Source organism: Delphinus delphis, chromosome 1 (assembly GCF_949987515.2).
Source record: "Delphinus delphis chromosome 1, mDelDel1.2, whole genome shotgun sequence".
In the NCBI taxonomy this organism is placed as follows: Eukaryota; Metazoa; Chordata; class Mammalia; order Artiodactyla; family Delphinidae; genus Delphinus; species Delphinus delphis.
Window position 1 is genome coordinate 49,797,484 of NC_082683.1, and position 13,703 is coordinate 49,811,186.

Here is a 13,703-nt window from a genome sequence, read left to right on the forward strand (position 1 = left end):
GCATCTTGAGCAAAATCCAGTGGCAAACCCAAAGGGACTATGCTTGCCCCCATTGTGTGACAGGTCTGATATCATGTTCCTGGCCCACCATCAGCCTCCTTCAGGGCCCATCCTGTAAGCAGCTGTGATATTAAGAGAAGAGTCCATGATGGAGGTGAAAGTCTGGCACTGGAATCTAAGCCCTTGTTTTTTCTTCTCACTATTTTACGTTGGAAGAGTCACTGAAGCTTTCTGTCTCAATTTCCTCATTTTTTTTTTTCTTTTGCGGTACGCGGGCCTCTTACTGTTGTGGCCTCTCCCACCGCGGAGCACAGGCTCCGGACGCGCAGGCTCAGCGGCCATGGCTCATGGGCCCAGCCGCTCCGCGGCATGTGGGATCCTCACGGACCGGGGCACGAACCCACGTCCCCTGAATAGGCAGGCAGACTCCCAACCACTGCGCCACCAGGGAAGCCCTCCTCATATGTTTTTTAAAAAAGGAAAATCGTTATCCTCGATGGTTGTGAAAAGTAAATGACATAATATATATAACTGCCTAGTTTAATGCCTTGGAATTGACACGTTTCTCAAAGAATGAGACTTTCCTTCCTTCTTCCTTCCAGCCTCCTAGGTCTCCTAGGGGAGAAAGTACAAGAGCCAGCTCAGAAAAAGCATGGGCTTTGGAGTCAGACAGATTTTATTTCAAATCCTGGCTCTGCCATTTATTAGCTATCTGGCTTTGATAAATTACTTCAGCTTGCTCACTGGCAAATATTTACTGAGCACCTACTATGTGCCAAGCGCTGTTCTGCCTGCTGAGGATACAGGAATGAATTAGAAAGACATACTCCCTGCTCTTTAAAGCTTATATTCTAGTTTGCTCATTTATTAAGGCTAACAATACATTACATACTATTATTGCCGTAAGGATTAAACAAAACAATTCATGCAGAATACGTGTGAATAGCAGATGCTCTCTAAAAGTGAATTCTCGTCCCTCCTTCCCTTTCTTAGGCTCTATTGGATGCTGGAAAAAGTATTGGCTTGGCTGTTAGAATGCTGGCATTCTAATCCTAACCCTGCAGTTGACTAGTTAGCTGTGTGATCTTAGGCAAAGACTTTAACCTTTCTGGGTCTCAATTCCTCCTCTATAAAATAAGAGGGCTGTTTGAAATAATTTTTAAGACTCCTTTTGTTTGGTTGAGATTCTGTATTTCTCAAAAGTAATCATTCACCTTGATATATTGTGGCAGAATGGGTATATTAGACTATGTGATGATTTAAAGACAAATTTATAACTAACGTTCATCAGGGACTCACTAGGTCCAAGCATTGTGCTGTATCCCTATTTTCTGCTTTAATCCCATGACAACTGTATAAGGCAGGTATTACAATCTTCAGTTTATACGAGGAAATGGAGCCTCAGAGAAGTACATTTGGTCAAAGTCACTCAGCGAGTCAGAGGCAAAAGTGCCATTGATACCCACACCTGTCTGACTCTAAAAGCCATTAGCTTTGTCCTTTACTGCTACTGTGTGGCCACTGAGAACTTGTTATAAGACCAATTGAACAGAGTTAGTGACTCTATAAATGAATCAGGATGCCACGTCGGGAACGAGTGCCTCCTGCACGGTTCATCCATGGGAAGACACAGATATAAGTCTGGGCCCCTTCTGCATCCCAGGTCCTACTCCTGGCTTCCCCTACAGCTGCCTCTCCCTGCCTCCATCTCTGCGGATGGGTCCATGTGATGGCTGGGAAACCAAACATTATTGTTCAGGAATGATGTTTTTCAAATTGGACATCTGCTGCTTATTTGGCTGGGAGTTTGGCAAGTGTTTCAGTTTGTTGTGGTGGTCAGACCTAGAGGAAATAATTAGGTAGTCATGGCAACCAGCATCCCAGGAACACCGCAGTGACGCCAAGAAGAGAGCACTGAATGGAGGGTCCAGATGTCCACTCTGCCATGAATGCTCTGGCCTCAGGTTCCTCAGCAGAGTGTCTGGAACTTCAGTTCTAAAAGTCTCTCAATAGGAGAATGAAATATTTAATTCCATACGGAAAGAGATAGGTCCTGAGATTCAAAGAGCACCTGGACAGGTGGTTCAAAATTCATACGAAGCTGAGAAAGACTAAGGAGGGGTGCAAAAATGCATCTGTGAAGCATCCACTATGTCCCAGGGACTGTGCTCTATGTGTTGTACCATCGTCTCAGTTCATCCTCATGATATCCTTTGGACAGAGGAAGAAACTGAGGCTTAGAGAGGTGACATGACTTGCCTAAGATCACACAGCTAGATAGTAAAGGAATCAGAATTTGAACCCTGGTCTAGCTGATCCTAAAGCTTTGCTACAACACCTATACTTATCAGTGATCAGAACCTTTCCTAAGATGGCTTCTGCTAGAAGTGGAACAGGGGCTGAGTGGAAGGTAAGATGGCATCAGTCCTGAAGGCCATGTCACTTGATATTCTCTCCCCTATGTTGCCCAACTTGGTGGGATTCTGCCCTCTGGCGTAGACCTAAACCATTTTAGCATAGGCTGAACATTTTCTCACCCCAATTAGTTTAAATCCATGTTCTCTCTACAGTATTTCTGTTGTGCCCTAGGCAGTTTGCAGTTGAGTCTGAGCCCAACTCTCTCTCTTTCTTTGCCTTATAGAAAAAAAAAAAAATGACAGAATGTGCAAGATGCTCTCCAATTCCTGAATCATGGATCACCCCTCTGACTCAGAAGTTGGATTGCTTGTTACCTTATACATCTTTGAAAATTCCTGTTCCCCTTGCCAGGTTCAGAAAAATCCCACTCTTCAGTGATTTTTCTTCCTTTTTCCAGCTTCCTCTAATTTTTTTAGAGTCTCATGATATTATTATATACCCTTTTCTTGGTGAGGGAAGGTTATCTGGCACTCATGCCTCGTAAGCTCGAGGAACAGATGAAAATTCTGATATTCCTGAGAAGTGGAATCAGAGGACCTGCTTTTGAGTCTCCTTTCTGCCACCAACTAGCCCGTAACTCTGAAGAAGTCAGTGGACATTTTTCCATGTGCCAAATGAGAAGTCAGACAAACTCCAACTGAAGGTGTCTTTCAGTGCTAAGATGTGGTAATACAAGTCACCCTTCTAGTAAACAAAATTTCAATTCCCACTTGAAAGTTAAGATTGTTCAACCTGCTCCTCACTTCAGAATGGACAGGGTTACCTTTAAGATGGATGCAAATTCAATCTCCTCACCTTGAGCTTTGGATTTTTCTACTTCACATTCTCTCTGAGTTCTGAGGAGGTAATCTACGAGTTTTTAAGAGAGCTGTCTTTCTCTCTCCTGATGGGTAGAACACTGAATGAAGGGCAAATAGAGATGGTGGTGGTGCCAGGGAAGAAAGTAAACAAGTTAAATGATACCTTCAAAGAATTGAAGGCAAGGGTTGCCTGGGTCAGGCTGTCCTCACTATTACCATATTTCACTGTGCTTTGGCCACAGTGGATGATGGTGTAATAGAAAGGGCATAGCCTGTGGATCTGGTTCTGTCACTCACACCATCTATAAAAATTAACTTGAAATGAATCAAACACCTAAATATAAGGGCTAAAATGATAAAACTCTTATACAAAAGCATAGGTGTAAATCTTTGTTATCTTGAATTAAGCAACTGTTTCTTAGATATGACACCAAAACTACAAGCAACAAAAGAAAAAAAATGGATAACTTGGACTTCATCAGAATCAAAATCTTTGGCGCTTCGAAGGACACCATGTGGAAAGGGAAAAGACAACCCACAGAATAGGAGAAAATATTTACAAATTATGTATCTGATAAGACACATACCTTGAAAATATAAAGAACTTTTACATCTCAATAAAAAAAGACAAACAACCCAAATAAAAATGGACAAATGATCTGAATACATATTTCTCTAAGTAGTCCCCCCTTATCCATTGGGAATAAGTTCCAAGACCCACAATGGATGCCTGAAATCGCAGATGGTACTGAACCCTATATATACTATGTTTTTTCCTACACATGTATAGCTATGATAAAGTTTAATTTATAAATTAGGCACAGTAAGAAATTAACATTAATTAATAATAAAATAGAACAATTATAAGAATACACTGTAATAAAATTTATGTGAATGTGGTCTCTCTCTCTCTGTCTCCCCCTCAAAATTATTATACTGTACTCACCCTTCTTCTTCTTGTGATGATGTGAGATGATAAAATGTCTACATGATGAGATGAAGTGAGGTGAATGATATAGGCATCCTGACGTAGTGTTAGGCTCCTGTTGACCTTCTGATGATATATCAGAAGGAGAATCATTGGCTTCAGGTGGTCCTGGATCTTTGATCCATGATGATGTTGATGCTTGGATGTCAGGAGCAGACGACCTGGAAGCTTGCGGGGTCCTGGGTGAGACGGAATGGGACTGCAGGAGATTTCACCGTGTTACTCAGTACAATGCACAATTTAAAATTTATGAATTGCTTATTTCTGGAATTTTCCATTTAATACTTTCAGATCATGGTTGACTGTGGGTAATAGAAACCGCAGAAAGTGAAAATGAGGATAAGAGGGGACTACCATACAAATGGCCAATGAGCACATGAAAAAATGCTCAACATCCTTGGCAATCAAGGAAATGCTAATAAAAACAACAAGGACAGAATTATTATTAGGGCAGCCAAAATACTCCGTATAATACTATAAGGATAGATATATATCATTACACATTTGTCTAAACTCATAGACTATACAACACCAAGAATGAATTGTAATGTAAACTGGACTTTGGGTGATTATTGTGTCAATATAGGTCCATCAGTTGTAACAAATGTACCATTCTGGTGGAGGAGGCTAATAATAGCAGATGTTATACATGCATGGGGGCAGGGATTACACGGGAAGTTATACGTTCCTCTCAATTTTGAGAACATAAAACTGCTCTAAAAATAAAGTCCTTAAAAAATTAAAATAAATAAATAAAAATAATAAAAAGTGTTGGGGAAGATGTGGAGAAATTAGAATCCTTATACGCTGCTGGTGGGAAGGTAAAATGGTGCAGCCACTTTGGAAACCAGTCTGGCAGCTTCTTAAAAGTTTAAATGTAGAGTTACCATATGACCCAGAAATGCCTCTCCTAGGTATATACCCAAGAGAAATGAAACTATATGTCCACTTGTATATGAATGTTCTTGTACACAAATGTTCATAGTAGCAATTTTCATAATGGCCAAAAAGTGGAACTCAATGTCCATCAACTGCTGATGGGATATATAAAGTGTAGTATGTCCATGCAATGGGGTATTATCTGTCAGTATAAAGAAATGAAGTGCTGATAGATTCTACAAGATGGCTGAACCTAGAAAACATGATGCTAAGTGAAAGAAGCCAGTCACAAAAGACTACATATTGTATGATTCCATTTATATAAAATATCCATAATAGGAAAATCTATAGTGACAGAAAGTAGATTAGTGGTTGCTTAGGGCTGGGGGAAGAGAGATGCAGGGACAGGGGGTGATAGCTAAAGAGTATGGAATTTCTTTTTGGGGTGATGAAATGTTCTAAAATTGATTGTGGTGATGGTTGCACAGCTCTATGAATGTACTACAAACTATTGCATTACACACTTTAAATACGTGAATTGTACGGCATGTTAATTGTATCTCGGTAAAGTTGTTACTCAAAAAAGTAATAACCTAGGTTGGAGTTGTTGGTGGAGAGTAAGTGAGGGAATAGGGGAAACAAAGTTGATTGGCTAGGATTTGATCATGTTGAGGCTGGTGAATAGGTACATGCAGGTTCATTATATTATTTTCCCTACTTTGCTATATGTATAAAATTTTCTATAATAAAAATAAATTTAAATAAGTAAATAAAACAGCAAGACATAATAGGCTGGCAATAAATGCAACTATTACTATTATTATTATATCCTAGAGCCGAGCACTGAATTTAAGAATTTAAGCATATACCCCTAAATAACCCATTATACCTCTCACAGCTTTCCTTTAACTTGCTTAAATTCCTTTAGCAGGAGTTAGCTCTTTTCACCATGGCCCCAGAGGAGCAGGAGAACAACTGGTCACAGACATGAAGACAGCATGTAACCCCTGATTTGCCCCCTTCTTTATCTCCCCATGGCTAATCAGTCACCCGCTCTTGCCAATTTTCCTTCCAAATGACTCTTATCTTCAGCCACTCTTGTTACCCATGCCACCTACCTAGACCAAGCCCTTGGCAAATTCTACTTAGGCTACAGCAACAACTCAGCTTCTCTCACAGACTTTCATCATTCCCTCTCCTGAGTCTAGTGCCCATCTCTCCTACACACCACCAGCAGACTCTTCCCATGAATGTCCTTACTTATTCCTTTCCCCTGCTCAAAGATTAACAGGCTCTGCATTGCTTATGGCATAAACTCTTAATTTTTCTATCTGGATTCCTAACATCTGATGCCATCCTGTGAATCCAAACTTATCTCTATTTCAAAATTTGTCCCTATTGCTTTGATTTAGCACTTCCATCCACTGTGTCCTTTCAGGCATCCATGTGCTTCAAGGGCGGTAAATCTGAAATAGTCTTATCCAATCACGTTATTCCATTTTTCTTCCCAGTGACTGGTTTGGGAATGAGCATGTGATGAAATTCTGAGCAGTAATCCAGGAGAGGAGGTCTTTTGGGGAAAGTATATCTTGGGGGAAAAAAAGTATTACTCATAAAAAGACATGGAGGAAGAGACGGGCCCTTTCCATCTGCCTCCAGCCCTAGACATCTAGGCATTGAGGAACAAAATGTGATGCCTGGAATTGCTGCAGCCCTCTTGTGACCATGAAGAGAAGGCCAAGAGAATGAGAGATGCTGTTGAGCTGGAGACATAAACCCACTGAGCTGCTGAATTAAACCAAACCTGGAACTGAGCTACTTCTGCACATCTTATTACATGAAATAATAGATGTCTTTACAGTGCAACGCAGTTTTACTTCAAATCCTAAATCTTCTTGAACCATCTCAATATAGAGTCTCCCTGACTCTGGTTTAGGAGACAGCAAGACTCTGATTTCTAAGCCTCTTCCTGTGACTTATTAGCTCCTTGAATTTGGCAAGTTACTCACTTTTTCTAGTCCAGTGCTTCTCATATGTTAGCCTGCATCAGAATCACCAGGGGGGCCTGGTAAAACACAGATTCCTGAACATGACCCTCAGGGATTTATTTTCAGGAGGTTTGTGAAGGAGCTGGAGAATTTACGTTTCTAACAAGTTCCCAGGTAATGCTGTGGCTCAGAGGACCACACTTTGAGTAAGAGTGTCCTAGGCCTAAGTTTCTTTGTCCACAAAACAGACATGAGAGCATTCCCTAGTAGGTTTTATGAGGATTAAACATGATAATACAGATACAGTGCTTGGCCCAGTGTCTGGCACAGAAGTAGAGCTCAGAGATGATAGTTATTAATGTTAACTTGGGAAAATATTAATCCTGCAGCTGAGGGCTCAGTTTGTGCAAATTCCAGGCTCAGAATCATTTCTCTGGAGTTCTGGAGCCTTACATAGCAGGCTTTCCCAGACAAAAGAGCCAAAAGAAACCTGTTGACTGGGGATATTAACTAGGTGGCTGTGGGAGAATGACATGAGTGATTTGCTGGAATGATTAGAAATCATCCGAAGTATGGCTAGGTTGAGAAGGAGTGGGGAGGAAGAATGGCCTTCACTTATCAGACTCCCATTAAAATGGTTTGTAGTGTGTCCCAGCTTTATCCAAATGATTAAAGAGGTGAGACCTTGAAGAGGGGTGGGGGAGGTAACCAGACTGGTCTCTGGCTTTCAAAGAGAGAAGGCAATAAAAGATTAGTTATTAAATAAATGAAGTTCAGGAAATGATCCAATGTCTTGGGAGTGTTCAATCTCAGAAGACGAGAGGCTTCTAACCTTGTAGAGTCAAAGAAAATTCACAGAGACACACACTACCTCAGGCATGCCATTCTCCTGCAGTTTCCCAGGGTAAGGAAAAATTAAGAAGACTGAGAAATCTGAATTAAAAAAAATTTTTCCATGAATTCTTTTCCTAAAATTTCCAATAGATCTTACTTTGTTTTACTTCCCAGCAGTAAAGGAAGGTTTCTATCGCTGTTGTTGCTGGTATGTGGCATAAACACAGCCACTTACTGAGTCCTTAACATGTGCCAACATGATGCTAACATTTACCTGCATTATTTCATTTAATGTCATTTAAGTGTCATTTAAAGTCATCTTCTGACTTTGCTGTGAATTTTCATGTATGTATGAACCCTAGAGAGCCGGAATGACTATGTCAGAAATCTTTCTTCTTTTTTGTCCCTATTTCCTTTTAATGAGTCCTCACCACCTACAACTTGCAAAAGGTCAGACATTACTATCTCGATATTAGAGATGAGGAAATTGAGTCAACGGAAATGTTAAAAGCATTTTCTACCACACAACCACACGGCTTTAGTCAGTGTTCTTTCTGATTTTAAAGCCCGCACTCTTTATAAGTCTTTACCTTGAGTTGGCCTGAGATCTGATCTTGAGAAGACTCAGAATCTGTCCACAATCAGCTTAAGATCAGACTGCTCTCAAGCAAATTGCTTATCTTCTCTGGTGTCTGTTTCCTCTTTTGTAAAATGGAATTTCTGTTAAGTTTGGAGGTAACATGTGTAAAGTGCTGGCTACTGTGCGTATAGCAAAAGACATCAATAAAAGCAGATTTTATATATATGTATATATACACATATATATGAATACATACATATACATACATATATACATAAACTTATAAAAGTGTTACAGTGTTAGCTCTTATGTTTAGATTTGATCCATTTGGGGTTAACTTTCTTTTTTTTTTGAGTTAATTTTTGTATATGGTTTAAGATAAGGATCCAACTTTTTTTTTTTTTTTCACATGAATATCCAGTTTTTTCAAATACCATTTTGTTGAAAAACTATCCTTTCCCCTATTGAATGGTTTGGCATGCTGGCTGAAAATCATTTTACTATATGTGTGAGGGTTTATTTCTGGGTTCTAATTTTGTTCCATTGGTCTATATATCTATCTTTATGCCAATACCTCACTGTTTTGATTACCAAAGCTTTTCAATAAGTTTTGAAATGAGGAAGTGTGAAACCTCTAACTTTGTTCTTCTTTTTCAAGATTATTTTGGCTATTCTGGGTCCCTTGAGATTTCATATAAATTTTGGAATGTGCTTTTCTATTTCTGAAAAAAAAATCATTGGGATTTTAACAGGAATTGCATTGAATCTATAGATAGCTTTGGGTCACATTAACATCTTAACAATATTAAGTCTTCCTGTCTGTGAACACAGGATGTCTTTTCATTATTTGTGTCTTTAATTTCCTTCAGCAACATTTTGTAATTTTCAGTGTACAGGTCATTTACTGCCTTGATTAAGTTTACTCCTAAGTATTTTATTCTTTTTGATGTTATTGTTTTCTTAATTTCATTTTCAGATTGTTCATTGTTACTATATAGAAATGTAACTAATATTTTGTATGTTGATTTTTTTAACGTTTTATTTTATATTGGAGTATAGCTGATTAACAATGTTGCGATAGTTTCAGGTGCACAGCAAAGTGACTCAGCCATACATATACATATATCCATTTTCCCCCAGTGCATGTTGATTTTGAATTTTTCAACTTTGCAAATTTATTTCCTAGTTCTAACAGTTTTTGTGGAATCTTTAGATTTTGTACATATAAGATCATGTCATCTTTGAACAGAGACAGTTTTACATTTTCCTTTCCAATCTGGTTGCCTTTTATTTCTTTTTCTTGCCTAATTACTCTAGCGAGGACCTCCACTATTATGTTGAATAAAAGCAGCAAAACCAGAGCCCGTCCTGCTCTTAGAGGAAAAGCATTTAGTCTTCCACCATTGAGTATGATGTTAACTATACATTTTTTCAGATATGGTCTTTATTATGTTAAGGTAGTTCCCTTCTATTCCTAGTTTTTTGAGTACAGATTTACATTTTTTAAAGACACTTTTGCTACTCAGTGGAGAATGGGCTGGTTGGGGATGAGCTGATAGCAAGGAGACCCTTTTGGAAGCTGTCATACTAGGGTTTTGTTTTGGTTTTGGCCACACTGCGTGGTTTGTGGGATCTTAGTTCCCAGACCAGGGAATGAACCCGGGCCGTGGCAGTGAAAGTGCCGAGGCCCAACCACTGGACCACTAGGGAATTTCCTGTTATACTAGTTTAAGCAATAGGTAATGTCATCCTGAATTCAGAAATTATCAGAAAGAATGAAGAGGAGAGAATGGTTACAAGAAACTTTTAGGAAATAATGTTAGTAGATCTTAGTGACTGATTTGGTGTGCTAGAAAGGGAAGGGTCAAGGATGCTTTCCAGTTTTCTGACTTGGGAAACTGGATAAAGAAGAGCCCTTTGAGGAATAATTTTGTGAGGAAAGATGATGAATTAGTTGAAGATGAGGCACTCAGGGACAAGAAGTTAGACGGAAGGGTCAGAAGCTTGACAAGAAAGGCACAAACTGGAGAAGTTTTGATGTATTTCCGTCCAGGTGGTAATCAAAACCATGTGTATGGATGAGTTGAACAAGGTTTACACAAACAAATTCTTGGAGAGGCCAGGCAGGGAACAGCCATAGTGAATGGACCTGATGCTATACTCTAAGGGGCCACAGGGACTGGGGCAAATGACCATGCATGTCCTGCCCAAAGACTTTCCAATGTAATCAGCCAAGCAGAGACTGCTGGCTTGCGTGCAGGTCTTCTTCCACCCCATTGTTCTCCCTCATAGACCTAACAGAATAGGTTCCATCATCTTAATGGAATTTCAGGGAGCGTGACCAACCAATGGGGAGGTAATTAGAGTCCAGAGACACCCCTCGCCTTCCCCCTTGACATCATTCTACAGAGGCAGATGTGGCTCCAGCTGCAATTGGCTCTGTTTTTAGCAGCATTACTCAGAGCAGTGGCTGCCGGGAGCTCAAATTTGAGAGCCTGGGGGTCTTTAATATGAGAAAGCAAAGAGATCTCAAGGCCGAGGCCAGCAGACCTGCCTCCTGTTTCAGGGTCTGGAAGCACAGTTCTTCAAAACGTCAACGTATTAATGACCTGCTGAAGGCTTGGCTTCCGGTGCATGGGATATGTGGAAAGAAACGGTTATTTTTGTTGTTGTTTTTATACATAAACAACACAATCTGACTTTTCAACACTACAGATAGGTCTGGGCAGCCAGGATGGAAGACCCCCCACCGGGGTGACTTTCTGCAGCCAGTTCTTACATGAGCCTGAAGCTCCAAGGGGATTTGGGCCTGAGCAGACAGAGGTCAGCATCTCTGTTCCTGTTTTTCCTACGAATGGCAGGCCAACTAGGGCAGGAGATTGAGACAATTGGCCTACATTGTTGAGGCTGATATTTGAAATGCTATATTGAACAAACTTAGCAAGTCTGTGATTTTTGCCTCTTTGATGGCTATGCGGACCAGGGAGGAGATTTTAGGAAGCTCTTTCCAGTGATAGAAATAATTAGCTCCATTAAGCAACTAGCAAGCAAATACACTCATCTTTAAAATCCTAGCTCAGATGTCACCTTCTGCATCCAAACCTTTGCCCATATCATTCCTTTGGGGCCCCATAACATTTACTTCTGTTTTGAGCCTAACTAGACCATACTTTGGGCTTCTCAAAGGCAAAGAGAATCGTATTCTAATTCTTCATGTATCTGCTCCAGGGACAAATGAGAGGTGCCTCATACACATTGTGTTTGAATGAATTAATGTATGGCTTTACTGTTTCATTAAGGCATTGTTCCTTCCCTCACAGTGCCTACTTCCTGTGGCTCCCACATAACTTTTATTTCTTTTAGCGATTGTATTAGTTTCCTAGAGCTGCCATAACAAAGCACTACAAAGTGGGTGCCCTAAACAACAGAAATGTATTGTCTCACTGTTCTGGAGGCTAGAAGTCCAATAACAAGGTGTCACAGGATCAGTTCCTTCTGAGGGCTGTAAGGGAGATTCTGTTCCATGCTTCCCTCTTCGCTCCTAGTGGTTTGCTGGAAATTTGAGGTGTTCTTGCTTTGTAGATACATTGCCCCAATCTCTGTCGTCATGTTCACATAGCATTCTCCCTGTGTGCACATCTAAACTTCCCCTTTAATAAGGACCCCAGTCATATTGGATCCAGGGCCTACTCTACTCTAATATGAACCTCATCTTAACTAATTTCATCTACACTGACCCTGTTTCCAAGTAAGGCCATATTCTGAAGTTCTGGAGGTTAGAATTTCAAATTATGAATTTGAGGAAGACACAATTCAACTCCTAACATGTTTTAAACCTAGCAATTTTCACAGCACTCTCCACTCTCATAGCTTTTTCCAGGTCAGGGATTATGTCCTGTTCTTCTCGCAAGGCTGAGGTGTATTAGAAGGAGCTCTCTGTAGAACAAGTCACTCCTACTTCCTGGCCTTGGCTTCCTCATATGTAAACTGCAAAATTAGAATAAATAATCCTTCAGGTGACTCCCAGTTCTGAGATTCTTGGATTTCTCTGGTACTCACTAGCCTCAGGGCCTGCTGTCTTTTCTAGGCATTCTTCCCTCATCATTAACTAGCAGCAGACCTCACCATCTGTATGTGACTGTTACCGATCAATGGCATTTCTCATTTTTTTATTCAATAATTTCCATAATCTTCTATAGCTTGTTAATCTACATTTTTTGCTGGGTGTGAAGGTATACTCACAATGTAATTTTTAATAACCTTAAAGAAGATGTTATCCACACAGTCCGAATGTAGTTCACACTCAGTTGTCCGAATGACGATCTAGCCTTCTCTGAATTCCTGTTGCATGAATGAACAACTAGGTCTGGTATCTGCCTGGTAACCTTGCAACCCAGACACCTATTGTTCACCTCTATCAGCCAGTTCTTTCCTTTATGCACATTTCTCTAGCCACATTATATGTGTATGTCTCTGTGCATCTCTGTATGTATCATCATTATTAATATCCATTCCTACCTTTATGCCTTTGTTTTAGACATTCTTTACTCCTCACATATGGCCTTTTCCCACCATCTCCTAATCATCAGTCAAGATCCTACTGAAATGCCACCTCTTCCATGAAGCCTTCTTTTACCTCCCTAGGCCAAAGAACTCGCTCCATTCTCTGAGCTGCCATTGTACTATATGTGTATTATCTTTCACATTTAATCACTTTCTACTTTGTACCTGCAGAGGATTCAGCCTCACCACTTTTCAGCTCCAACTCTGAGTAAATCAATTGAACTTTCAAGTCTCGGTTTATCCATCTGCCAAGTGAGAACCATCATGCCCAACATTTAGAGTAGTTATGAGAATTATTTAATACAATAAATGCGAAAGTACTAGAACACAGTAGGTGCACAATAAATGTTAGCTCCCTCTTTGTCATCACCCGTGTCAGGTTGGTGCATTTGTTCATTTCTGTACCCCGCCCATCACCTTCTAGAACAGAACCTGGTATTTGCTGGATGCTTAATAAAAGATGGAGACATGGATGGTAAATTGAAGAATCTGTGAGAAAAGTTGAGAATACTCAATTTGGGCTACTACTTTTATATCAGCAATGCTGGAGTTGAGTCTTCATGGTCCAAAACCAAGCAAAGAAAAATATTTCTGGTCCCCTACATACAGTCCCTCACCCCATGACCCAGCTCCAAACTCACACATTATTTATT